Consider the following 27,865-nt stretch of genomic DNA (forward strand, 5'->3'; position numbering starts at 1 on the left):
TTAGTTGCGGCATGTGAACACTTAGTTGTGGCATGTGGACTTCTTAGTTGCGGCATGTGGACTCCTTGTTGCGGCATGCAGACTTCTTAGTTGCAGCATGCGGACTCTTACTTGTGGCATGCATGTAGGATCTAGTTCCCCAATCAGGGATCGAACCCGGGCCCCCTGCATTGGGAGTGTGAAGTCTTACCCACTGGACCGCCAGGGAAGTCCCTCAGTGTTTTTCCTTTTTTTTTAATAGATCTTTATTGGAGTATGATTGCTTCACAGTACTGTGTTAGTTTCTGTTGTACACCAAAGTGAATCAGCCATATGCATACATACATCCCCATATCCCCTCCCTCTTGAGCCTCCCTCCCACCCGCCCTATCCCACCCCTCTAGGTCGTTGCAAAGCACTGAGCTGATCATGATCACCCTGTGCTATGCAGCTGCTTCCCACTAGCTATCTATTTTACGTTTGGTAGTGTATATATGTCCATGCCACTCTCTCACTTCGTCCCAGCTTCCCCCACCCCACCACATCCTCAAGTCCATTCTCTATGTCTATATTCCTGCCCTGCCACTAGGTTCGTCAGTACCATTTTTTAATTTTAGATTCCATATATATGTGCTAGCATACGGTATTTGTTTTTCTCTTTCTTACTTCACTCGGTATGACAGACTCTAGGTCCATCCACCTCACTACAGATAACTCAATTTCGTTCCTTTTTATGGCTGAGTAATATCTCATTGTATATATGTGCCACATCTTCTTTATCCATTCATCTGTCGATGGACATTTAGGTTGCTTCCATGTTCTGGCTATTGTAAATAGTGCTGCAATGAACATTGTGGTACATGACTCATTTTGAACTATGGTTTTCTCAGGGTATATGCCCAGTAGTAGGATTGCTGGGTCATATGGTAGTTCTATTTTTAGTTTTTTAAGGAACCTCCATACTGTTCTCCATAGTGGTTGTATCAATTTACATTCCTACCTACAGTGCAGGAGGGTTTCCTTTTTCAGGGTATATGCCCAGTAGTAGGATTGCTGGGTCATATGGTAGTTCTATTTTTAGTTTTTTAAGGAACCTCCATACTGTTCTCCATAGTGGTTGTATCAATTTACATTCCTACCTACAGTGCAGGAGGGTTTCCTTTTCACAACACCCTTTCCATCATTTATTGTTTCTAGATTTTTTGATAATGGCCATTCTGACTGGTGTGAGGTGATACCTCATTATAGTTTTGATGTGCATTTCTCTAATATTCAGTGATGTTGAGCATCTTTTCATGTGTTTGTTGGCCATCTGTATGTCTTCTTTGGAGAAATGTCTATTTAGGTCTTCCACCCATTTCTTAATTGGATTGTTTGTTTTTTTGATATTCAGCTCGATGAACTATTTGTATATTTTGGAGATTAATCCTTTGTCTACTGTTTCATTTGCAAATGTATTCTCCCATTCGGAGGGTTGTCTCTTCCTCTTGTTTATGGCTTCCTTTGCTGTTCAAAAAGCTTTTAAATTTAATTAGCTCCCATTTGTTTATTTTTATTTTCATTACTCTAGGGGGTGGGTCAAAAAAGATCTTGCTGTGGTTTATGTCGAAGAGTGTTTTTCCTATGTTTTCCTGTAAGAGTTTTATAGTGTCTGGTCTTACACTTAGGTCTTTAATCCATTTGAGTTTATTTTTGTGTATGGTGGTAGGGAATGTTCTAATTTCATTCTTTTACATGTACCTGTCCAGTTTTCCCAGCACCACTTATTGAAGAGGCTGTCTTTTCTCCATTGTATGTTCTTTCCTCTTTTGTTGTAAATTAGGTGATCAATGTGCATGGGTCTATCTCTGGGTACTCTATCCTGTACCATTGATCTATGCCAGTACCATACTGTCTTGATTACTGTAGCTTTGTAGTATACTCTCAAGTCAAGGAGTCTCATTCCTCCAGCTCAATTTTTCTTTCTCAAGATTGCTTTGGCTATTCGGGGTCTTCTGTGTTTCCATGCGAATTGTAAAACTTTTTGTTCTAAATCTGTGAAGAATGCCATTGGTAGTTTGATAGGGATTGCGTTGAATCTGTAGATCGCTTTGGGTAGTATAATCATTTTCACAATGTTGATTCTTCCAATCCAAGAACATGGTATATTTGTCCATCTATTTATGTCATCTTTGATTTCTTTCATCAGTGTTTTATAGTTTTCTGAGTACAAGTCTTTTGCCTCCTTAGGTCGGTTTATTTCTAGGTATTTTATTCTTTTTGTTGTGATGGTAAATGGGAGTGTTTCCTTAATTTCTTTCTGATTTTTTGTTTTTAGTGTATAAGAATGCCAGAGATTTCTGTGAATTAATTTTGTATCCTGCAACGTTACCAAATTCATTGATTAGTGCTAGTAGTTTTCTTGTGGCATCTTTAGGATTTTCTATATATATTATCATGTCATCTGCAAACAGTGACAGTTTTATTTCTTCTTTTACAATTTGTATTCCTTTTATTTCTTTTTCTTCTCTGATTGCTGTGGCTAGAACTTCCAAAACTATGTTGAATAATAGTGGCAAGAGTGGACATCCTTGTCTTATTCCTGATCTTGGAGGAAATGCTTTTAGTTTTTCATCATTGAGTATGATGTTTGCTGTGGGTTTATCATATATGGCCTTTATTATATTGAGGTAGGTTCCCTCTATGCCCACTTTCTGGAGAGATTTTATCATAAATGGGTGTTGAATTTTGTCAAAAGCTTTTTCTGCACCTATTGAGATTATCATATTTTTTATTTCATCATTTGTTAATATGGTGTATCACATTGATTGATTTGCATATATTGAAGAATCCTTACATCCCTGGGAAAAATCCCACTTGATCATGTTGTATGATCCTTTTAATATCTTGTTGGATTCTGTTTGCTAGTATTTTGTTTAGGATTTTTGTATCTATTTTCATCCGTGATATTGGTCTATAAGTTTCCTTTTTTGTGATATCTTTTTCTGGTTTTTGGTATCAGAGTGATTGTCACTTTGTAGAATGAATTTGGGAATGTTACTCCCTCTGCAGTTTTTTGGAAGAGTTTGAGAAGGAGCAGTGTTAGCTCTTCTCTAAATGTTTGGTAGAATTCACCTGTGAAGCCATCTGGTCCTGGACTTCTGTTTGTTGGAAGATTTTTAATTACAGTTTCAATTTCATTACTTGTGATAGGTCTGTTTATTTTTTCTAATTCTTCCTGGTTCAGTCTTGGAAAATTGGACCTTTCCAAGAATTTATCAACTTTTTGGTGTTGTCCATTTTATTGGCATATGTTTATTTGTAGTAGTCTCTTATATTCCTTTGTATTGCTGTGGTGTCAGTTGTAATTTCTCCTTTTTCATTTCTAATTTTATTGATTTGCATCCTCTCCCTTTTTTTTTCTTGATGAGTCTGGCTAAGGGTTTATCAATTTTGTTTATCTTCTCAAAGAACCAACGTTTAGTTTTATTGATCTTTGCTATTGTTTTCTTTGTTTCTATTTCATTTATTTCTGCTGTGATATTTATGACTTCTTTCCTTCTACTGACTTCGGGTTTTCTTTGTTCTTCATTCTCTAGTTGCTTTAGGTGTAGGGTTAGATTGTTTATTTGAGATTTTTCTTGTTTCTTGAGGTGAGATTGAATTTCTATAAACTTGCCTCTTAGAACTGCTTTTGCTGCCTCCCATAGGTTTTGGGTTGTCAAGTTTTTGTTGTCATTTGTTTCTATGTATTTTTTAATTTCTTCTTTGATTTCTTCAGTGATTTCTTGGTTATTTAGTAGCATCCTGTTAGCCTCCATGTATTTGTGTTGTTTTTCAGTTTTTTTCCCATAATTGATTTCCAGTCTCATAGCATTGTGGTTAGAAAACATGCTTGATACGATTTCAGTTTTCTTAAATTTTATGATGCTTGAGTTGTGATCCAAAATGTGATCTATCCTGGAGAATGTTCCATGTGCACTTGAGAAGAAAGTGTATTCTGCAACTTTCAGATGGAATGTTCTATGAATATCAATTAAATCTGTCTGGTCTATTATAAAGCTTGTGTTTCCTTTTATTTTCTGTTGGGATGATCTGTCCATTGGTGTAAGTGGGGTGTTAATGTCTCCTACTATTATTGTGTTACTGTTGATTTCCCCTTTCATGGTTGTTAGTATTTGCTTTATGTATTGAGGTGCTTCTACGTTGGGTGCATAAACATTTATAATTGTTATGTCTTCTTCTTGCATTGATCCCTTGATCATTATGTAGTGTCCTTCCTTATCTCTTGTAACACTATTTTAAAGTCTATTTTATCTGATACAAGTATTGCTATTCCAGCTTTCTTTTGATTTCCATTTGCATGGAATATCTTTTTCCATCCCTTCTCTTTCAGTCTGTATGTGTCCCTAGGTCTGAAGTGGGTCTCTTGTAGACAGCATATATATAGGTCTTGTTTTTGTATCCATTCAGCCTGTCTGTGTCTTTTGGTTGGGGCATTTAATTAATTTATATTTAAGGTTATTATTGATATGTATGTGCCTGTTGCCATGTTCTTAATTGTTTTGGGGTTGTTTTTGTGGGTCTTTTTCTTCTCTTATGTTTCCCACCTACAGAAGTTTCTTTAGCATTTGTTGTAAAGCTGGTTTGGTGGTGCTGAATTTTTTTAGCCTTTGCTTGTCTGAAAAGCTTTTGATTTCTCCATTGAATCTGAATGAGATCCTTGGTGGGTGGAGTAATCTTGGTTGTAGGTTTTTCTCTTTCATCACTTTAAGTATATCCTGCCACTCCCTTCTGGCCTTCAGAGTTTCTGCTGAAAAATCAGCTGATAACCTTATGGGGATTCCTTTGTATTTTTGTTTTTCCCTTGCTGCTTTTAAATTTTTTTCTTTGAATTTAATTTTTGTTAGTTTGATTAATATGTGTCTTGGTGTGTTTCTCCTAGGGTTTATCCTGTATGTGACTCTCTGTGCTTCCTGGACTTGTGTGACTATTTCCTTCCCTGTGTTAGGGAAGTTTTCCACTGTAATCTCTTCAAATATTTTCTCAGACCCTTTCTTTTTCTCTTCTTCTGAGACCACTATAATTCAAATGTTGGTGCATTTAGTGTTGTCCCAGATCTCTCTGAGATTGTCTTCAATTCTCTTCATTCTTTTTCTTTATTCTGCTCCTCAGCAGTTATTTCCACCATTTTGTCTTCAAGCTCATTTATTCATTCTTCTGCTTCAGTTATTCTGTTACCGATTCCTTCTAGTGTAATTTTCATTTCACTTATTGTGTTGTTCATCTCTGTTTGCTCTTTAGTTCTTCTAGATCTTTGTTAAATATTTCTTGTATTTTCTCAGTCCGTGCCTCCATTCTATTTCCAAGATTCTGGATCATCTTTACTATCATTACTCTGATTTATTTTTCAGGTAGATTGCCTATTTCCCCTTCATTTATTTGGTCTTATAGGATTTTACCTTGCTCCTTCATCTGTGACATAGTTATTGCCATCTCATTTTTCTTTTTTTTGATGAGTGGGATTGTTTTGCTATCTTACTGGTTGTTTGGCCTGAAGTTTCCAACACTGGAGCTTGTCAGCTCTTGGGTAGAGCTTGGTCTTGGTGCCGAGTTGAGGACCTCTGTGAGACCTCACTCTGTTGAATATTCCCTGGGGTCTGAGGTTTACTGTTAATCCAGTTGTTCAGATTTGGAGCTCTCACTGCAGGATCTTTGGCCTGACCCCCGGCTTGTGATCCAAGATCCTGTAAGCCATGTGGGGTGGCAAAAAATAAAAATAAAAAAGAAAAGGAAGAATAACAAAGTAACAAATAAAATTAGACTAGGAGACTAACAGATATGTTAGAAAGAATATAAAAATAAAAATATAGATGAAACAACAACTGGAAGGTAAAACAGAACACAATAGTAAAAAAGAGGAGGAGGAAAAAAAAGGTGGAAAAGGCCTTGGCTGTGGAGGGTGGGGCTTAAACAGGGGTGGGGCTTGGGCAGTGGGCAGGGCCTATGCTTAGCACCCACAGGGCTGGGAAAGGCCCTGGGAGTTGTGGGGCATGGGGCTTAGGCTCAACAGAACTGAAGGGTCCCAGGCGTGCCTCCTGCCTCTGGTCTCAGAGGGCAGGGGACCCCACCTAGGAGCCCAGCAGGCTTCCCAGGCTGAGTGGGCAGGGTAAACATCCTTCACTCCTCTACTGCTCCTCTGGTCCTGGAGGGCGCCTCCCACCCATGTCTCCTGTTCTCCTCCTGGTCTCCCTCCTATGCCCCCAGGACCCATGCAGCCTGGAGGGGATTTTGGAGGGCAGGGGACCAGCCTGGGAGCTCAGTAAATTTCCCAGGGTCGAGTGAGCAGGCCCAACGCCCTCTGCTCCTCTTCCACTCCTCTGGTCCTGGAGGGCCCCTCCCACCTGCCTCTCCTGTTCTCCCCCAGGTCTCCCTCCTATGCCCCCACGACCAAGTGGCCCGGGGGTGGGGCTCTGAGAGTGTGGGACCCAGCCCAATTGGGCAGGGGAAATACTGAGTGTGCTCCCCCTTGATCTGAGCCCCAGAGGGTCCCTTCATGTGTGTGAACCCCTCCCCCCCTCTCAGCCACCCCTCAGGGGTGCTGGTCCTGTCTGGCTTCCACTTCTCCTCCCCCCACATCTTACCAGTTAGCTTGGAGGGTTCCTCCTGTCTCCTTGGGCATTGAGGTCTCCCACCAGCATCTGGCAGTTACCCTAGTTGTGGGGAGATGCGAACCCCACATCTTCCCACACCGCTGTCTTGACTCCTCAGATGTTCCTCACTGTTTCTAATTGACAGCAATCTTTGTTTCTCTTTTGATGCTCAAATTGTCATAGTTTGAGAAGTAGGACCCCCATCAAGTCCGTTCTTGTAGTCATTTTCATACATCTTTAAAAGTTAACCTTGCTTTCTAATATCAGCAAACTATTCCAAGACGGTCTTGAGTTCTCCTGCACTGAACGTGGACTCAGTGGCTCTCTAAAGTGCCCTGATTATCTTTGGTGGAGAATAATGTTAAAGACCAGACTCTGTATACTAGTGCTGCAGACTATATTGTTTCACAGGAGAACTGGCAGTAGATCCGAGTGACAAAAGAAAAGGGGCAATTTAAATCAGTGAAATAATTAGAAGAATCTCCAATTCCACAAAAAGGTCATTATTTCAATTTTGGTCTTTTACTAAGGTTATTTTCCCCTTTCTCTGGTATGAGAGCTTCCTCATCTAAAATCCCCCCTCTCTTTTTATACCAACTTTAATAATAGTTTATAACTCTAGTTAGATAGTCATAGTTTGATATAACAATTACACATTATCATACCAAACCATATGTATTTAAAGTGAAGATTTGACCCCAGATTTAGAACTCTCAATTTTCCTTTTCACTCTTTTTTTTTTTTTTTTTGCGGTATGTGGGCCTCTCACTGTTGTGGCCTCTCCCGTTGCAGAGCACAGGCTCTGGACGCACAGGCTCAGTGGCCATGGCTCACGGGCCCAGCTGCTCCACAGCATGTGGGATCTTCCCGGACTGGGGCACAAACCCGTATCCCCTGCATCGGCAGGCAGACTCTCAACCACTGCGCTACCAGGGAAGCCTTCCTTTTCACTCTTGGCCCAAGCATCTTTAATGGATGCAGGTCAAAATCATCTAACATTAACCTCACCAAATTTCTGAAAACAGGAAAAAGATAAAAAGAACTTCTAATTTCCTTCTGGAGCAACATTTACAAAATAAATAATTCAGAATACACTGAGATACAGGATCCACATAAAATTATGTATAATCGTTGAAGGATAATAATAAAGGGTATAATGTAGGCAAATATAATCTTTTGTAGTTCTATTTAAGTTTCACTTTTACTACTCTATAAGAACTATTTTTTTATTTCTCTTATAATTTTTTTTAATTTATTTTAATTTATTTTGTTTTTGGCTGAACTGGGTCTTTGTTGCTGCGTGCAGACTTTCTCTAGTTGCAGTGAGCGGGGGCTACTCTTCATTGCAGTGCACGGGCTTCTCATTGTGGCTTTTTGTTGTAGAGCAGGGGCTCCAGACACGCGGGCTTCAGCAGTTGTGGCCCATGGGCTCAGTAGTTGTGGCAGACAGGCTTAGTTGCTCTGCGGCATGTGGGATCTTCCCAGACCAGGGCTCAAACCCGTATCCCCTGCATTGGCAGGCAGATTCTTAACCACTGCACCACCAGGGAAGCCCAATTTCTCTTATAATGTTTGTATAATGTTTATTTCTGCTTTTAAAAAGACATTCAGATAAATGTAGATATTCATTATTTAAATATTCTAATGAGTTAACTTTCCCAAATCTAATTATTGTAGCAGAATAAATAAACAACATGATAATAAAAATTATGAAGCATTTTAACCAAAAATTTTATGTGCAACAGCTTTTGAAGGGCTGTTTAACTGCTTAGACACACATGTACATGCACACCCTCACACAGAAGCAATGTAGATCTCACATCTGCACATCTAGATTGCAACATACTTCACATGTATTTTTATGTTTTCATTACACTGACATACTTCTTTATTTCAAGTTAGGAAGTGGTCTACTTGAGGCCCAGTAATTTCCCTCATGTAGGTTTCATTTTCACCAAAATACAAATGGGCCAACCTGACTTCCAGTTTGCGGCTTATGATTATATTGATGTCTGTTCCTATGTTTGTGTATTTCCACTGTTCTCCCTTATTCCATTGTTTGACTATATTGCAATTTCTGTGTTCTACTAATGAACACTTATGCAGTTCTCCATTGTTCTATTATAGACACTGCTGCAATGACCATTCTAATACTTGACTCCTGAGACAAAAAAACATAAAAGTTTATCTAGATTATATTCTTGGGTCTTATATTTATTTTCAAATTTACTAGAAAAGCTCAAATTGCTTTCTAAAGTAGTTGTACCACTTTGCAAGTTTATTTAAACACCATCATTGTGGTTTTAATTTAATTTTCCTGACTGCCAGTGAGCTTGAGTAGCATTTCAAATGATTTTTTTTTTTTTTGCCAGTCATATTTCCTACTTTGTGAAATACCTGTTGGCACCTGTTGCCGATTTTTCTATTGGGTTATCTGTCCTTTTTTATTGATAGTAAATAATTTTTAACTGCCCTTGGATGTCTCCAGCAGAGACCTCCAACACTACCTGAAAGATCTAAACTGCATCAAATGCACTAGAATCCATTGCCATCCCACTAGTAGACTCTGCTACTCTTTTCCTCAAAAGGTCTCCTTAGTTGAGAAGTCTGGGAAGCCCAGGTCCTTCCTCCCATCAGTCTTGGGGAAGAACTTAGTAGATATTCTTTGTCAGGGATTGAGCACCCTCATAGATCCTTAGTCTAAGCCTAGAATATTTCCTTCCTGACTCTCTGGATCTTCTTTGACTTCTAGCAAAATAGGGAAAATCTTCCTTTTGACAGGGACTTGTATGATTCTCATCCACCTCTGTCTCGTTGCCTCTTTCAGTTTAACAGGGTTTGTTCTGGGCATCGTGACTACTTCCAGTGCAGGCCATGGGGCCATGCCTCCACTTGTGGCCACTCATGCCTCTGTCTCTGAGTGCAAAGCTGTTCCCATACTCTCCTCCTCTCCCACATACCTGGTACAACTATATCCTGTGAAGTTCTTCACAAGATGGCAGTCTCCTTCTCAACTCCTAATTTTTCCCCACTAGTATTAACGTTTTATTAAGTTTTCTGATTTCACATATTCTTACTGATTGACCTAATAGTTGTACTCCTCTAATACAATATATTTTCCCTCAGTAAAACTCTAAAGTGACCCAGATGTGAGAGAGGGAAGACATTCTAAGATTTGTAGCCTTGGAGAAATCAGGCACATCACTAGCCATCCACTTTATCTCACTTGACTTCAATCCAGCAAGGTTTTCTTCTTCCCTGAATAAAATCCTATTCAAAACACAGTAGTTATGAAAGGAGATCAAGGTGGCAGAGTAGGAGGACACAGAGCTCATCTCCTGCCACAAACATCAAAAATACCTCTACATGTGGAGCAGTTCGCACTGAAACAAACTGGAGACTGGCAGATGACTCTCATACAACCAAGGCTGTAACATGGAGTCAGGTAGGAAGGGAAGAGAAGTGATGGTTGGGACCTGTGCCCCTTGGAGGGGACACAGAAGAGGAGGGGGATTACATTGGCTCAAAGATCCTCCCTGGGGAGCGAGCAACTTGAACCACATATTGGGTGCCCACGTCTGGGGCCCAACACTGGGAGGGATGAGTCCCCTTAGCTCATTTGAGAACCAGTGGGACTGACAGCAGGGCTGAAAGAAGCCTATACTCCGCTTGTGAAACACATGCACATGCTTGCTTACTCCTGAAGCAAGGCAGAAGCAGGCTAAAACTGCCTGGGACTCTGGCTGGTTTCCCAGAACTGCCCCAGCGTTTGCCCCAGCCTGATCTGAGTGCCCGCTCCAGCCCGTTTTGCTCCATGGTACAGCTCCACACTAGGGCGAAGGCTGCTGCAGCTGAGGAGAGTATGCAGTTGTAGGAGACAGAGCCTGTTTGACGCAGCACAGCAGCAGTGGTGTTCATGGGGGTGGCAGATTGGGAGCGGTCTGGAGCTCTGACTGGTGCTAGGACCATGCCAACGTGCATACCAGCCCACACTGAGTGCCCACTCCAGCCCTTCATGCTCCTCCGCATGAGGGTGAAACTGCCTCCACTGAGGAGAGTATGCAGTTGAGGGGGACAGAGCCAATTCATACCTGATCCTCAGGGCTTCTGCTCCTGCAGCTGGGGAGCCGCACCCACCGCCAACAAGGTGGTACTGGCCACTGAGCAGAGGAGAAGCCCAGACTTACACTTGGCTCTGGCTCTAGCCTCTGCGTCTCCAGCCCTACTTCCTACCAAGGTGATAGCTGCCAGCACACCCTGGGGGAAGACATGACTTGTGCTCACTGCAGCTCCAGCTCTCCCACCAAAAACGCTGGGCACACGCAGACTGAATAGGAATGCTCCCTCACAAGGACACTCCTTCAAGACTGGGATAGGAAACTGTTTCACTTAATTTTATAGAGACTGAGAAAGTTAAGCAAAATGAAAAGAAAGAGGAATTAGTTTCCAATGAAAGAATGAGAAAAAGATCCTAAAAAAAAAAAAGAGAGAGAGCTAATAAAACAGATAAATAATTTACTGGATAAAGAGTTTGAACCATTAGTAATAAAAATGCTAACTGAACTAAGGAAAAGAATAGATGAACACAGTGAGAATTTTAATAAGAAACTAGAAAATATAAAAAAGAACCAGTCAGAACTGAAGAATGCAATAACTGAAATGAAAAACACACTAGAAGGAATTAACAACAGACTAGGTAATACAGAAGACTACGTCAGGGATCTGGAAGATGAAACAATGGAAATAACCTGATCACAACAGCAAAAAGAAAAACAAATTAAAAAATGAGAACAGTTTAAGGGACCTCTGAGATAACGTCAAGCATACCAACATTCACAATATAGGAATCCCAGATGGAGAAGAGAGAGAGAAAGGGATTGAAATTGTATTTGATGAACTTATGGTTGAAAACTTCCTGAGCCTGAAGGAAACAGATATCCAGGCAAGGGAAGCACAGAGTGTCTGAAACAAGATGAATCCAGCTTTTTTTGAAAAGGAAAGAAATGCAGGAAAAAAAAAACCAAGATAAATGAAGACTGAGTGAATAGTTGCATAGACTATCCATAGAGGACAGAAGATATGATTGACAACAGGAAAATTAGTGAGCTGTAGCCACATGAAACTCACATGCATTCTAGAAAGGAGAAAAAAACGGGAAATGAGGAGGAGAGAGGAAATAAAAACTAGGAAATAGAATAACAGCAACACAGGGAAGAAAAATGATCGTGTCAGAAATAGAGAGAGCTAAAATGAACAGTTAATGAAAGAATTTGTGAGGGAAGAACTGGGGCATCATACAAGGAAAGATATATAGCATCAGGGGTTGGTCCTGCCCGTAGCCTATTAGACTCAGATGGCTGGATCCTTCAGTTCGGATTTTATGTTGGAGTATTGGCAAAGGACAGGGTACTAGCCCTCATTTTAGACCCCACTAAGGTATATTCACGTTGGATTATATAAAGCATCAGGGATGCTTTAAAGCAATAATATTAGCTCTTCCTGTTCTTCCCTAAAACCCCAGTTTAGGACTTGGACAACATTTTTAGACAATATATTTTACATCAAAGACTGGCCCAGAGAGAAATATAAACATCCACAGTGTAAAAAGCAATTTATTTTTATCCATAAAACTATGAAATTTTCTACACATGTATCTTTTACATAAGTAGAGACCATGGCAATGTATTCATTTTCAGAAAAAATACATGTCATGCATAAACAAATAGTATGGCACACACACACATCCTAGAGAAGAAAGATGAGGCTTAAGAAGAGACAGAGAAACAGGCAAAGGTGAGGAAGATGGGAGTGGAACAGATACACGTGTCCTGAAAGGAGACAGACAGCCTCAGGCCTCGTCTTTCTACTAACATATTTCAATATTCTGGCTTATTTCCAGCCTCTAGTTTTACACTGTCCAAGCCACGATCTACACTGCTATTAGAATCATCTTTGCAGAAATCTGATTATATAATTGTCTTGCTTCATTGCTTTCAATGCCTCCTGTATTCTCTTGAATAAAGTGAAAATCTCTTAGCTTGAGATTTTTTTCTGAAAACCTACTTTCCCCCTCTTTTTTCCCATCACTACACACACATCACTATCACTGTACCTTTTAGCTACACTAGGAGTAGTAAAGAGCTACTTGCCATTTCTTTCAAGCATGATATTACCTCTGTGTTTACTATTCTTTTTTTTTCTTCAACAGAGTTATGCATGAACATAAAAAACAAAATGATTCTATATCATTTATTGGGACCAAATAAACTTTATTGCCATTCCTCCTATTCCCACTCCAGAGACAGCCACTTTCGTCTCTACTGATAAATTATTTTGGTAATGATCTTAATTTCTAAATAAAATGCTTGTAGCATTTTGATTTTTTAGTTTTAGTCCTTATTATCTGACCTTTCCCTTTAAATAAGAATTTAGATCTTTTTAGTTTTCCTATTGCTATCCCCACCACACATGAATGCTCCCCCTATTCAGTAATGTTATATGGAAATTTTTATAAGATACTATTCAGTATTTGCATTATTATGATAATGTAAACCCTATTCACAGGTGAACCAGTTAACAAACCATAATTGCTTTTCCCTCTTGGAACTACTTTTTATTTTACTGGGAGCTAATAATTGTCATGATTTAATGTACTCATCAGTAACTAACTCTGCCAATTTCCTGAACCTCCTCTGAGAACATTTAGTTATTTCACATATTCTGTCCTTTTCATCTTCCTGCCTCTTCTAATCTTGGTTGCCCTCTTTATTTGAAGCTCAGCTGTTATTCTAGACTCTCCCTTCACATATATTCAAGGATTCCCTTCAGCTGCAGCCTATGTTTGATTTTCTATTTCCTGATATCTCATGCCTTCCTTTTTCTTAGTTTATATCCTCATCTTGGTGGAGCACATCCTTCAGTAACTTCCTGTGAATGTGTGCATGGGAGGTAACTTTTTTGAGACCTTGTATGTTTGAAATCATTTTTTATCTCATCCTGATTCATAATTGAAAATTTAGAAACGTGTAGAACTCTAGGTTAGAAAGAATTTTTCTTCTGGATTTTGGAGGCAGCTGTGCAGTTAATCATGACTGGGGAAAGACACACAATCAAACCGATTGGTCTGACTTAAAATTCATGACCATGAACCTCAAATGACCAGAGAATCACACTGTATTTCTAAAGCCCATTTGCTCTCCTACTCTCCTAAATACTTATTTCACACCCCTCCTTTCACCTCATATCCCCTATATTGCCTCCCTCCTCCCTCTCAGCTGGTGACCTTACTGACAACTTCACTGAGAAAACTGAAGCAATCTGCAGGATGCCCCACAGAGTCCCACAACTATGTCTACCCACCTACTGATCCAACTACAGGGCATTCCTGCCTTGACCAGAGATGGATTGATAAACCATCCATTCTCTGTTCTAAAGCCTTTTCTTCCACTTGTACACAAGATCCAGTGTTCTCTATCCTACTCAAGAATATCTTTTAAAAGATTTTCCACCCCCTCTCTCCTACATGGTCATGTTTTCCCTCTCAAATGAATCAGTCCTGTCTGCACAGAGACTTTGTTTCTCTCATTTTAGAAAAAACGAGATAAAAATTTCTCTTGACCCCATTCAAGCTCTTATCCCTTTGCTGCCTTTTATAGCAAAATTCCTGGGAAGGTTTTCTACTCACACTGTCTCCCATTTCTTCTTACATTTATGATACTCATTCCAACTAGGCTTTTGCTTTAATCCGCACCTGGAAGTTTCTCTTTTCGATATAAATTATAGCCTCCATGTTGCTAAGTCCACTTGTTAATTCTCGGTTCTTAACTGGCTTGATCTATCACTCCTTCCTCCTTGATAGTATTTCTTCTCTTGGCTTCATGGGTACCACATGTCCTTGGTTTTCTTCGTTCGGTCAAGCCGAGTGGTCTCAATCTCCTTTGCTGATTTCTACCCTTGTTCACCCTCCTAATATTGAAGATCATCTTCTTTTCTTCCTTAGCTACATTTTTCCAGCTCAGTTAATGGCAACTCCATCTTTTCTGTGGATTAGGCTAAAACTTTGGCTTCAACCTTGAATCTTCTCATACACTCCACATCTAATACAACCAGAGATCTCATAACCATACCTTAAAAATATACACAGAATGTGAAATGTCTCAATTGTAACTACTTGCTTTGAGACACAATCATCTCTTGCCTGAGTTACTGCAACAGTCTTCTAATTGGTCGTCTTGACTCTACCGTTGCTGTCCTTTCAGTTGTATTATATTCTGAATACAATATAGAGTGAATCTTAATAATTAAAGTCAATCCATGCTATTCTCTTACTCAAAATGGTTACTATTTCATTCATATGAAAGTCTGAATCCTTGTTAGGCTCAAGATGACCTTCACACCACCTTTTCCGTTGTTACACGCTATCGCTCTGCCAGTCCCCACTTTAGTTTTTGCATAGGATGCTCCCTTTATCTTATGTGCTCTTACTTCATCTCCTTCAAGACTTTGTTAAAATGTCACCTTTACAGTGAGGTCTATCTTCCTTTTGTTAAATGTAAGCTCTGTGAGTTAGGATTGTTCATGTGTTTGTCACAAATGTGTTCCAAACCCATACAACAATGTCTGGTACATAGTTGAATCCCAATACATATATTTTGTTCATTAAATGAATGCATTGCCCCACTGCCTTCCATTTTCTAGTGTTTCTGTTAAGTCAAAAGCCATTCTGGTTCTCAGTGGTATGAAAAGATGGAGATTGGGAATGGGGGAATGGTTGACCCCAGATTCAAGCCATAAAGACAATTCTAAGCAATATTAGTGAAAAGAATTTACTCCCTCCCAGAAGGACCATTTTCACTACTTCTCCTCCCTATCCTTGGTACACCCCAAAGGTTCTTGATTATTTTTTATACTCTGCTTTTTGTTTGTTTGTTTTTAAGCTCTGTGTACTTTTACGGACTTCTAAAATTTAAGATGTGTTTGATGTGAATCTATTTTCAACAGTTAAGCTAGGTTGGCATTTAGATTTTCAGTTTCATGGCCTTCAACTCAGAGGTTTTCCTGAATTATCTCCTTGATAATTTCCTTTCCCCCATATTTCCTTACTATCTCTTTCGTAAATTATTATTTTTCAATTAGTGGACCGCTTGGTTTTCCTCTAGTATCTTTTCTCTTTTATTTTCTTTCACTTTGCCTTTTGCTGTACTTTCTGTGAGATTTCTTAAAGTTTACCTACCAATCCTGCTATTATTTTATTATGCTATTGTATTTAAAATGATATTTTCAAGAGCTTTTTTTTGCCCCTTGTATTATCCTGGTCTAAGTTTGTGGTTGCAATTAAGTCTCTCTTCTTTCTCTTAATGTTAATCACAGGATTCAATTTTTAATATTTTAAAATTAATTTATATTCTTCTAAGTGTTCTTTTTGAGTAGATTCTATTTTGACAAAGTTGCTGTTATTTTCTTATTTATATTAAAATTTTTAATCTTTATGTTTCCTCAAAAGTCTGCAAATCCATGATTGGGGCTAAACACTGATGCAGTTTTGAGCATGTATGAGAAATGCTCAAGAATGTTGCTTTTTCATTTAGTTCGGGAACTTTAAATACCTCTCTTTTGAGGTCTTTCCACTGAGCCAGTCATTTTCTCTAAGACTTTGAATACCCAGTATGGTTAGTTGCCAATATTCTTGTAGCAAAGTGAAAGAACAGGGTCAAGAACCTCATCATCTGCTGTTCACGTGGTTTTTAATTCCTCTGTTTTCAGTACATTACAGTCACTTTCAACTTGGTCTCTTCTTCCCCAGAAAACCTCTGTTTTATCTCCTTCAGCAAATGAAACAACATTCTTGCAACACTGAAGGAAAATCAATTGGCCAGCTATACAGACAGGTGAAGGAGATCCAAGAATCTGTTTATAAAACAGACTTTCAACAAATTGTCATTATTTCAGCCTCTTGCTGCTATCCTTCTCTCCTTCAGGCAGCCCAGATTAAAACATTGCAAAGAAGGTCTACTTTGCTGTCTTCAGTTTGAGAGCGGGAACTGGGCGCTGGGCTGCCACCTCCTCCAGGTCAAGACCCTAGCACACTAGGGAGAGGGTGGGGCAAAGGCAGGAAAAAAAACACCACAAAATTCCTACCTTTTTTGAAGGTGGGTTTTCCTTGATTTGCCATTTGCGTGGTTGCTATAAGCCTTTGACTGACCCAGGCTCCTATGAAGATACATCAGGCAATTTCTGGTTGTGTTTGATGTTTCTGTGGACACGAGCTTGGAGTTTCTTAATTCACCAGTTTGCTGATGTTCTGTAGAACCAACTCTTGGTTCCTTTTAAATAGTTTTCAAATCTCTAATCAAAATACTTTCTTTTAATTCTTATATATTTTTTCCATAATTAAGTTAATGTATTTGTCTAAAAAGTCATTATTATAGTTCCTGTGATCTTTCTCTCTACTAATTTTTATCTTGATTTCTATCAAGTCTTGCCTCCCTAAAACTCTTGTTTTTAAAAATTGAATTCTAGATTGTATATAAAAATTTGTGAATATGATTTCAGTCCTACAGTGTTATCTTTATTTATTGAGGATTTACTTTGCTTCCTCTACTTATGAAAGACAGCTAAACTAGGGGCAAATTCAATCAAGGGTCAAGAAAACTCAAATTGGGGCTTTATGAGGTCTAATCTATTACTGATTCCTCTTTGCATATAGGGAGAATGCCTTCAGGGTCTCACTCAAAGCCCAGATTATTTACCAATATTCTATCTTTGTTTTTAGCATGTCTCAAAGTCCAGATTTTGTCTCTCTAGCCCCCAAGAGTCCTAAAATTGCTTAATTTCTCACCCTCTCAGCAGGCATTATGATAATTTAAAAAAGCCAAAAAAACTGCAAGGCTCATTTCTCCAGGTTTTCTTCCTCCAGGATCATGCCCCTGCAAATTATATATGATACCTTCAAAGACATGTTTTACTTTATTTTATTTGTAAAATTTGTCTATCTTTTTTAGTTTTTCTTAGTGGGAAGATTTGACCTCCATTGCATTTGATTTTGAAAGCTTTAGAAAAATGCATTAGATAGATCATTTAACTAGCCACAAAAATCTCCAGAATATACAAAATTTCTAAAGTTCTAGATTATTTTGAAAATTCGTAAATTATTTATATTTTTTATATTGAAACCATATCCTTAGGGATTCTGAAATATTAACTAATAGAAACATCTCCATAACAGTCCCTGCTGAGTCAGAGAGTAGTTATTAATATTGACTGACCTCTTTCTTTCTAAAAAGTATCCCAGTATGGATGATAAAGTGTATGGTCACCCTATGTATCAAAATAAATAGATAAATAGATTTCACTTAATAACTTCATCTTGCCGGAAGCTAAATGGAAATATTTAATTTTGAGTATACAGATGTAGTATATTGTGAAATACATGTTTTAAATGTATGGACAGTTGACTATATCACTTTTTCTTGTTTATTATGTCATATGCGTCTCATCATCTTTCAGTATTTTTGCTGGCTACCCTTAGTCATTAGGAAAACTGATAAATGTAAGGTTTTATAGCCTTTTAAAACAAAATATAAATAACATTAGATACTTACACTGTATGTAATGATAATAAGTAAGTGATAGTTTCATGTGCATGCACAACCCAGAAGTTGGGGAAAAGTCTCACAAGTGAATTTTGCTAGTATATGATTTTATTGCCTTAACTTTAATTTTGGGGACATATGTTTTATCCTACGTTACATTTTATTAGAATTCAACCATTTCTTAAAACAAAAAGCATATAAAGAGCTGTATACATAAAGATGCATCCAATCCCCAAAGACCATAAATACTTTATAGAGTCATGAGTCAAGTGGTTGATATTTCTTGCAGGGTAAAATGGTTCCATTCAAATTTTTAAATGCACTTGAAAAAAGCCAATCAGATTCTGAGTGACTCTCAACCCTGGTTTTACATCAGAAATATGTGCAGATTTGTGTGTGTGTGTGTGTATGTGTGTGAGAGAGAGAGACAGACAGACAGACGGATGACATTTAGGTGTGCTATGGAGGCATGTTACTTTTTAAAAGTTTACAGGTTCTCTCTGATGTGCAGTCACAGATGGAAGTGTCTGTAGCATGAGCATGTCAGGTTCAACTCCTCCACTGAGGCAAGTGGCCACAGGTGAGAAGATATTTTTGGGTCAGATGAACATATTTTTCTGAACACAGAGGTTGTTCCAGTAACTAAAGTGAATCATCTAATGTCTGTGTCACAAAACCAGGTGCCCAAGCCCGATTTGAGAAATCCCAATAAAAGAAATCTCTCTTATTGGGAGTTTAAGTAATTAAACTTATAAGAACACATGCCCATACACAAAAGCACAGAGGTAGAAAGTTGAATCTAGAGCAGTGAACAGAAACACAAACTATGATGGGAGAAGCAAAAGGAGGGTGAGTGGGAGTGCGAGCAAGAGTGAGAGTGAGAAGAGAGCTGTTAAGCATAATATAGAGAGCATCAAATACCCACATCTTATGGGAGGACATGATAATCATATCTCCGGATCTGTACTTGGGTCAGGAGGCTTGCAGTTATAACAAGGAAAGAAGTTGTTATTTTAGGAATTTATAAGGACTGTATGCAGCTACTTGACCAGCTTGGGGCATATTTTTATATTCTTGTGTATTTTTATATGACCTGAAGTAACCTGAGTATAACCTATTTTTTGAAACTTGAATGACACTAATAACAGATTTCATAACAGAATTATGAATGAACATGTCTTTAAAATTAGAAATGAGTGTTATGTGGGAAGAGTAAGAGGTAACAGATGTGAAAATACCAAAAGGAAGCAATATTTAAATGAGATATTTTACATTTTAAAGAGACTCTGTCTTCATTTAGAATAGAAAAAAATTATGTTGCTTTGAAATAAATCACTGGGTCACAATTTTAATAGATAAAATATGATAGTTCTGCCTCAAAAATATATCCTTCATATCACTTCTATTTTTCACTTATACTTTGCCATCCTGGTACAAAGTACATGGTCTATTGCAGCAGACTTATCAGGGGTCTTATGCTTCCTCTCTTGTCCCCAAAGTCTATTATACATATGAGAATGAGAGTGATGCTCTGAATTTACTTATCAGATTTTATCACCCCCAGACATAATACTCTCCAATTGCTTGACATTTACGGTGGAACAACCTACAGACTTCTTGACCATAGCCTGACATGTGCTCCCTCATGCAGCACCTGTCCTCCTTTATGACCTAAACTCGTACAGTTCTCTCCTTTCTCCTGACATTCTGGCCTCACCTCATCACTGCCTTGAAGGCTTTGCTTTAGCATTTCTATCATCCTGTGTTAGTCTTTCTCTAGATCATAGCATGGTTGGTTTCTTCTCTTCATTTAGTTTCCACAGAGAAGCCTTTCTGTCCACATCATGTAAGGGGCCACCCATCTCGCCAGAAACTCTCTATCCCATTATACTTTTGGTGTATTCATAGCATTTATTATTATTTGAATTTATTGCATTTATTTTTCATGTGTTTAATATATATGTTCCTCTTCTAGAGTATAAACTTCAATAAGGTTGGAACCATTTTATCTTCTTCATCAATACAGTCACCTTCCTAGAATTGTAACTACATAATCAAAGTTTGATAAATGTTCCTTAAATGAAAAGCATGTCAGAAATTAGTTGGCTTATATATGTACCTGGAACTGCTTTTATAGGCTTGTTTTTCCCACTGCGTTTCTAATTCCACTCTTTTTTTTTTTTGTCCTTCATAGTAGAATTGTTTACCTTCTTCATGACACTAAGGTATTCTAGTATATTGAAAATGTGATTCATTGTGTACAAGGCTTTTCTTAAATTTTTTTTTCCCACAGAGCACTATGTTATAAATGGGATATATTGCTTTCTAGGTTGAGGTACAAATGTTAACTTGGGACATCTCTTCATTGTTGTCCTGGGTTAAAGTCACTGCTTCTTACTTTCCAAGTCTTTGTTTCTTTCTTATTATTGTTTCTTTCTTATATTCTTCTTTAAAGAAAGATATTCAGATACATCTTATAAAGTTTTATTTCCTTGTTCAAATGATTGGAAAGTCTAATTGAAATTTCAAGTCTAATTGAAACCAGGTAAACAAGCCGTATGATAATATGGAACCCATTGTGACAGATCTGTGTTGCCTGTGAGAAAATTTCAGACCCGTCTTTTGAAATGTTTGTATCAGGGAGAACTTTTTCGTGGCAGCTTTAGCAATCTTCTCAATACTTGCCCTTCTATTTCCATAAGATTGCTTATTCACTAAATGCAATGGCAATGCTCTTCATAATTAATAAGCTCTTCTCTGTAAAAGCACATGTTCTTTGTCAAGGCCCCAAAGAGTAACATAGATTTTTCCTGGGAGTCAGCCTGAATTCTTCAAATCTGGCAGATGTGAACCAAACCAAACTGTAAGAATACAGTTCTATCTAGTTTGTATTCTGTGGAAAATCTCCCTGCTCTACGCCTCTTTTTCTTTCTGTGCCTCACCACCACCCCACTGTTGGAACATGGTACTTTACTGTAATTTCTTGTCTAGTATCACTATCTAAAAATTTTCTTCAAATGTTTAAATTCTGTAAAGGCAGGTACCAGGCCAACTGTACTTACTATCTACAGCACTGAACATAGGCTTCTGAAACATAGTAAATATTCACAGACTATCAACTAAATGATTTAATGAAGAAAGAATGGTAGATAGATAGGCTAACTCTTTCTGTTTTTCTATTTTGTTTGTTTTGACTTTAGCCAGTGTATCTTAGAGACATTCTCCTGGTGGGATATTTAACGGTTTAAAGAAAAGGTTAACCATGGACAAAATGTAAATCCAAAGGCAGGAATTCAGTAATTATTGAAAGCAGCATTAAGCCCACCAGTGTTAAAGCTGAAAATAAATATCTTCTGATACCTGTGATATTGCTTATGTGAAAACGTGGAGAGTGCCAAAGCATACGGAGAAATTCAGAGACATATAATTTAGTGGTAATCCTGTTACTATTTTATGTGAGGCCTTGTATTATAACCTCATTAGCTCAAAGAGGATATATTCAGGGCATGTTCTTCTGAATTCACACAGGAATAAGCAGGAAAGCCCAACACCTCTTGTATAACACGTTTCTGCAGATGGTGTCGATAGCGGTGCTCTTCTCTTCCACCTCCCTTTGCTCCATACAGAAGGCAGTTTATAGATGGTATTTTGCTAGTCTCAGGTCTCCAATGAATATTCATCATAGCAGACATTTTCAAGAGGATCGTTGCATCCTTAGCCGTTCATTGAAGGCCCCTAACGAGTTAGCTGACACAAAGAGTTGGGAAAACAACTTAACCTTGCCAGCAAATGGGATCAGATCTGTCAGCAATACCAGTTTGCCCTACGTGCTGCAACACCTGCTACAGTAAAAGAAGATATAATACAACTGCTATTGGGAGGAGATGTCCAACCAGGGACTACAGCAGGAGCTTCCACATCTGTTGGCAGTGGAAATCTGTCATCTTCTATCTGTGCTCAGTGCTTTGACAGAGTCATACACATGACATTCTTATAGAATTAGCAGTGCTTTCCTTTGGAAACTTTACCAACATGTACTTATAAGGAGACATATTGCAAAAGTTCAGTAAAACTGTGTGATGCTACTGAACCCCTAAAAAAGAGTTGATGGTTTGGTTCATTCAGTAATCAATCAAGATTGATCTGTATTATCAAGTCTACTAAGATAATTGTAATATAACTTTTCATGTGTTTACATCGAATTTCCATCATTAGGTCATAAGCAACTTCAAGGTTGGGTGTGCCTGATCCATATATATACGTGTCACCTATACCATGTGACCTTTCAACTAGTGTATGCTCAATATCTATATGTTCACTAGATATTTGGTAGAAAAATAATATATTCTATGACATTCTTTTATGTTTATAACATCTGAATTTGATTAAGGCATGCAACCTGATTGTCAGTATATCTGATACCAAGTCTTATGTGAAACTGATCCCCTCCTATGCTTGGAAAAGGAACCACATGATTTGCTAAGCTTGAGATTTAAGCTAATACCTAAAATCAAGAGATTTATTTTAGGGGATATTTTAAATAACTGCTATGGCCTCAGTCCAGCAGACTGAGAATATAGCTATATTACATCATTGATGGAAGGATTTAATTAAGCCAAGTCCATAATATCTTTTATTTTCCATTTCCCACATAAGCAAGGGAGTTTTAAGATGAAATACAAAGTCATTAAAGTCAGATGGTGGAAATAGATCTTGGTTATCCCCTCCACCACTGCTTGATGGGCCTCTGATAGATTTCTTTGCTGTACTCTCCTCACCTGCTTACGGCAGGTTTGTCACTATACATCTAGTTTTCTTACCTAATGCTCTTAGCAAATGATCTTTGGTTTTTGTTTGTTTGTTTTTTTCCTAGTGGGAAGGTATATCATGCATTTGGCTGCAAAATGATCGGAAACATTTTTATCTGAAATGTCCACCTATAGCAGAAAAATCACATACAACACAAACATCCAAACTCTCCTGTTAACAGAAAAATAATATAATAAATATCAGACTTATCAGATATCTTATCAGATATTATCAGATATAATAAATATCAGGCAGGACACTTGCTCGGTCTAAATCATCAACTACAAGGCATCTGAAGTGTAGAAAATGTTAGTCAGGGTAATGCCTGGTTTAGATATCTCTTTTTTTTTCCTTGATTTGATCTGGATCATCATCAATGGGACTTTTAATTTGCTCTGAGACCAAGCAAACTATGCCAACCTACTTAAAAGATCACCACTCCCTCAATTGCTTATTTAGAAAGGTTTAGGCATCAGAACAGCCACAGCAATAAAAGCTCAAGAAGTATTCAAGCCTTCAAAATAAATGAGTGTTCTTTTTTCTTCAGTTCCTCTTGTAAAGTAATTTTGGTCCCTTGCTCACTGCTTGTCTCCAGTGCTGCAGTGCCATGGATATCTATGTTTTCTCCCTGGTCACCACAATAGGTCCACCGCTCTTGTGCACATAAATTTTTATCTTAGTTTGGAGCATGGCCATATATATATATTTAATTTTAAATATTCAGAGAATTTTTCTTCCCCTAGAATGTAAACTCTTTGGTTTGGGACTTGTTTTGTTCATCGCTATATTTCAAGCTTTTCAAATAATTCCTGGTATGTAATAGATGCACAAAAATAATTATTGAATAACTCATTGAATGAATGTATGAATGAATGATTTCTGTTTTTCTGGAGTTATGTTTTGCATGTTTAGATTAGGAATGTGGTTTAAGAATATCAGTGTCTGTTTAGACAATTAAACTTTTTGTTTTGGGTTGTCTGCAGCACATCAAGGATTACTTCATGACTTTACCCTGTCATAGAGAGATATCAGGAACAGAAGAGAAAAAACTTGGCCTTAGAACAGAAAATCTGATTTTCTGTGTTTGTGTGTGTGTGTTTGTGTGCATGTGTATTGCTCCAAGGATTTCAAGCTTCTAAACTACGCAGCTACTGGGATGCGTGTGTGGGGTGCAATGGGTAAACTATGTAAAATATTCAGCCCGCGGTGGTAGAAGGAAATTTTATGATTTTATTAATATTTAAATTTGTGAGTTTTGCAGATGAGTCTGGAAGTATATTCCAAATAAATTTATTTTAAATTATAGTGTTGGAACTACAGAATCCAGTTAAAAAAACTATAAAGGATTGGGATCAACTCCTAGGAAACATCTGAATTGTGTAGGTTCTAATTCCATTTATACACAAAATATAACCTGCCAATCAGGAGAAAGATTCCAGTGATTGACATCAAATCACCAGACCGACTGTTTAGATCCAGTAAATGCACTGACTCTTTCCTGACTTGGCTCAGCCCATCTTAACATCCTACAACCCTGGCTTCTTTTTGAGGAGACATTGAGCACTACTTACTAAGAGAGGTCGCTGAAGTTTTGGTTAATTTTCTACAGTGCTAAATACAAAGCAGCAGTTAAAACTTTACATATACAGATATTTTAAGTAAATTGAAAATGGTATTGATTGGACCTGTAATCGAAGTACATTTACCATCCATTGCTTTTCTATTTTGTTTTAATCCTTAACAGATGATACAGAATTCATTGTGGCTCAGCCAGAATTACAGCAAATTTTTCCTTGTCACCAGAACAACATTCTTAATTCCTTAGAGAGTGAGTGAACTTTGAAACTCTTACAAAAGACTTAACTTTTAAGAAGGAAGTTGTCAAAAGATGCATTTAAGTTTATTCATCATTTCAGTCTCATTCTGTCATTCCAGAGGAAGGGAATAATAAATTAAAAGCTCTATTATTCAACAACTATTTATTGAAAAGCTATGATGTGCTTGGCACTAGGCTAAGGCAGTAACATAAATAAATGGAGAGAACTTTACCCCTAAATATACACATTTTACTGTGAGATGTAAATATAATAACATATACTTAAATATATATCAATAATAAAAGCTATGATAGAAATAAGAAAAAGGAGTTTAGAAGAGTGACTAATTCCCCTTTAAGACAAGGGTGAAGCCAAAAGAAGCCCAGCTGATTATTAACTTTTTTCAGTATTATTTGCCAAAAATGAAAGCGTCATGTTCCAAAGTTGCTTAGTTGCAATTGTCTTTTTTTTGCAAAAGACGATAGGGTTACTTTGCATGAAAAGTTATTTAATGATTCAAAAACACCATTATTTACAGTTGACCCTTGAACAACAGGGCTTTGAACTGTTCACGTCTACTTATACAAAGGATTTGTACTGCACCATCCAGGGTTGGTTGAATCCACGGATGCAGAATCATGGATTGGAGGGCTTACCATGGTACTTGAACATACACGGATTCTGGTGTACACGATGGGTGGGTCTTGGAACCAATCCTTTGCAGATGCCGAGGGAACACTCTATTTTACACTTAAGGACCCATTAGTTGACTCATTAAGAAAATAAGATGTCAAAGACATACCTGGAATGTGAAGAAAAACTACAGGATTAAAAATATTGATGTTTAAAGGGCATTTGATAAAATTTAGCAACACATTTCTAATAAAAAAATTAAGTACAATAAAAAAGTGGGGCTTACCAAACTGTAAGAAAGGCTTTTTACCAACAATAGCAGCAAATACTGTCCCCAAACCCTAAGTCCATTTCAATTAATATCAGAAATTGGGCCAAGATGTCAGAATCATGATTATTTGACACTGATCGTAGTGAATAAAAAAAATTAATATTCCTAACTGGAAAATTTATCTTGAAATTTATAAGAAAGAATAAATACCTAATATTTGATGGGAAAAATAGGGGAATGAAAATAGTGACCATGTGTAAAAAAAAGAAAATTAGATTGTATATGTATAGCTGATTCACTTTGTTATAAAGCAGAAACTAACACACCATTGTAAAACAATTATACTCCAAAAAAGATGTTAAAAAAAAGCTACATTAAAAATTAATGTGATTGTGATGTAAATTTGCAATTGATAAATTGTTCAGTGGAATCTACTAGTGTTCAAAATTAGATACCAGTATATATGTGGCAATTTATATATATATTTTTTTATAAACTTATTTATTTATTTATTTTTGGCTGCATTGGGTCTTTGTTGCTGTGTGCAGACTTTCTCTAGTTGCGGCGAGTGGGGACTACCCTTCGTTGTGGTGCACAGGCGTCTCACTGCGGTGGCTTCTCTTGTTGCGGAGCATGGGCTCTAGGTGCTCGGGCTCAGTACTTGTGGTTTGTGGGCTGTAGAGCGCAGGCTCAGTAGTTGTGGTGCATGGGCTTAGTTGCTCCGCAGCATGTGGCATGTTCCTGGACCAGGGATCAAACCCATGTCCCCCACATTGGCAGGCACATTCTTAACCACTGCACCACCAGGGAAGTCCCATATGTGGCAATTTAAACATAAGAATTTGAATGTTTTTTTTTCAGTGAGGAATGCATGGTTTGTTTAATAAAAGTTTTAAAATGGAGGGGCCATTTCTTGGGAAGAAAATACCATATTCAAACACTCATTCCAATAACATTAAATAATGTCTGATGCTAAAGTATTTACAAATTACAAAGAAAGGAGCAAATAACCTGGTAGAAAAAACAGGAAAAAAAAGTTGAGACAATTTGGAAAAGAGCAAATGACCAACATACAAATGAAAAGATACTCTCTCTAGCCAATGATCTGAAAAATGCAAATGGGTATAACATTGCATACCACTTTACATCTATCAATAAACATGTTGATGGAAAATAAAAGAGTACTGTTAGTAGTAAGTACTGTTGGGAGGATGTGGAGAAATATATGTTCTCACATTTATCTGATGGAACTGCAAATTGTACAACTTTTGAGGGTATCAGGAAAGATTGAAATTCAAAACATATATACCTTTGTATATTTTGGAGATTAATCCCTTGTCAGCCGCTTCATTTGCGAATAGTTTCTCCCATTCTGTGGGTTGTCTTTTCATTTTGTTTATGGTTTCCTTAGCTGTGCAAAAGTTTTTAAGTTTAATTAGGTCACATTTGTTTGGTTTTATTCCATTACTATAAGAGGTGGATCAAAAAGCTATTGCTGTGATCTGTGTCAAAGAGTGTTCTGCCTATGTTTTCCTCTAAGAGTTTTATAATATCCAGCCTTACATTTAGGTTTTTAATTCATTTTGAGTTTATTTTGGGTATGGTGTTAGAGAATGTACTAATTTCATTCTTTTTCATGTAGCTGTCCAGTTTTCCCAGCACCACTTATTGAAGAGGCTGTCTTTTCTCCATTGTGTATTCTTGCCTCCTTTGTCATAGGTTAATTGACTATAAGTGCATGGGTTTATTTCTGGGCTCTCTGTTCTGTTCCATTGATCTATATGTCTGTTTTGGGGCCAGTAGCATATAGTTTTGATGACTGTAGCTTTGTAGTATAGTATAAAGTCAAGTCGTCTGCTTCCTCCAGCTCCATTTGTCTTTCTCAGGATTGCTTTGGCTGTTTGGGGTCTTTTGTGTTTCCATACAAATTGTAAAAATTTTTGTTCTAGTTCTGTGAAAAGTGCCATTGGTAATTTGATAGGGATTGCATTGCATCTGTAGATTGCCTTGGGTAGTATAGTCATTTTGACAATATTGACTCTTCTAGTCATGGTATATCTTTCCATCTGTTTTTGTCATCTTTGGTTTCTTTCATCAAAGTCTTATAGTTTTTAGAGTATATGTCTTTTGCCT

The sequence above is a fragment of the Neophocaena asiaeorientalis genome, unplaced genomic scaffold (assembly GCF_003031525.2).
Source record: "Neophocaena asiaeorientalis asiaeorientalis breed wild unplaced genomic scaffold, Neophocaena_asiaeorientalis_V1.1 scaffold100, whole genome shotgun sequence".
NCBI classification, from domain to species: Eukaryota; Metazoa; Chordata; class Mammalia; order Artiodactyla; family Phocoenidae; genus Neophocaena; species Neophocaena asiaeorientalis.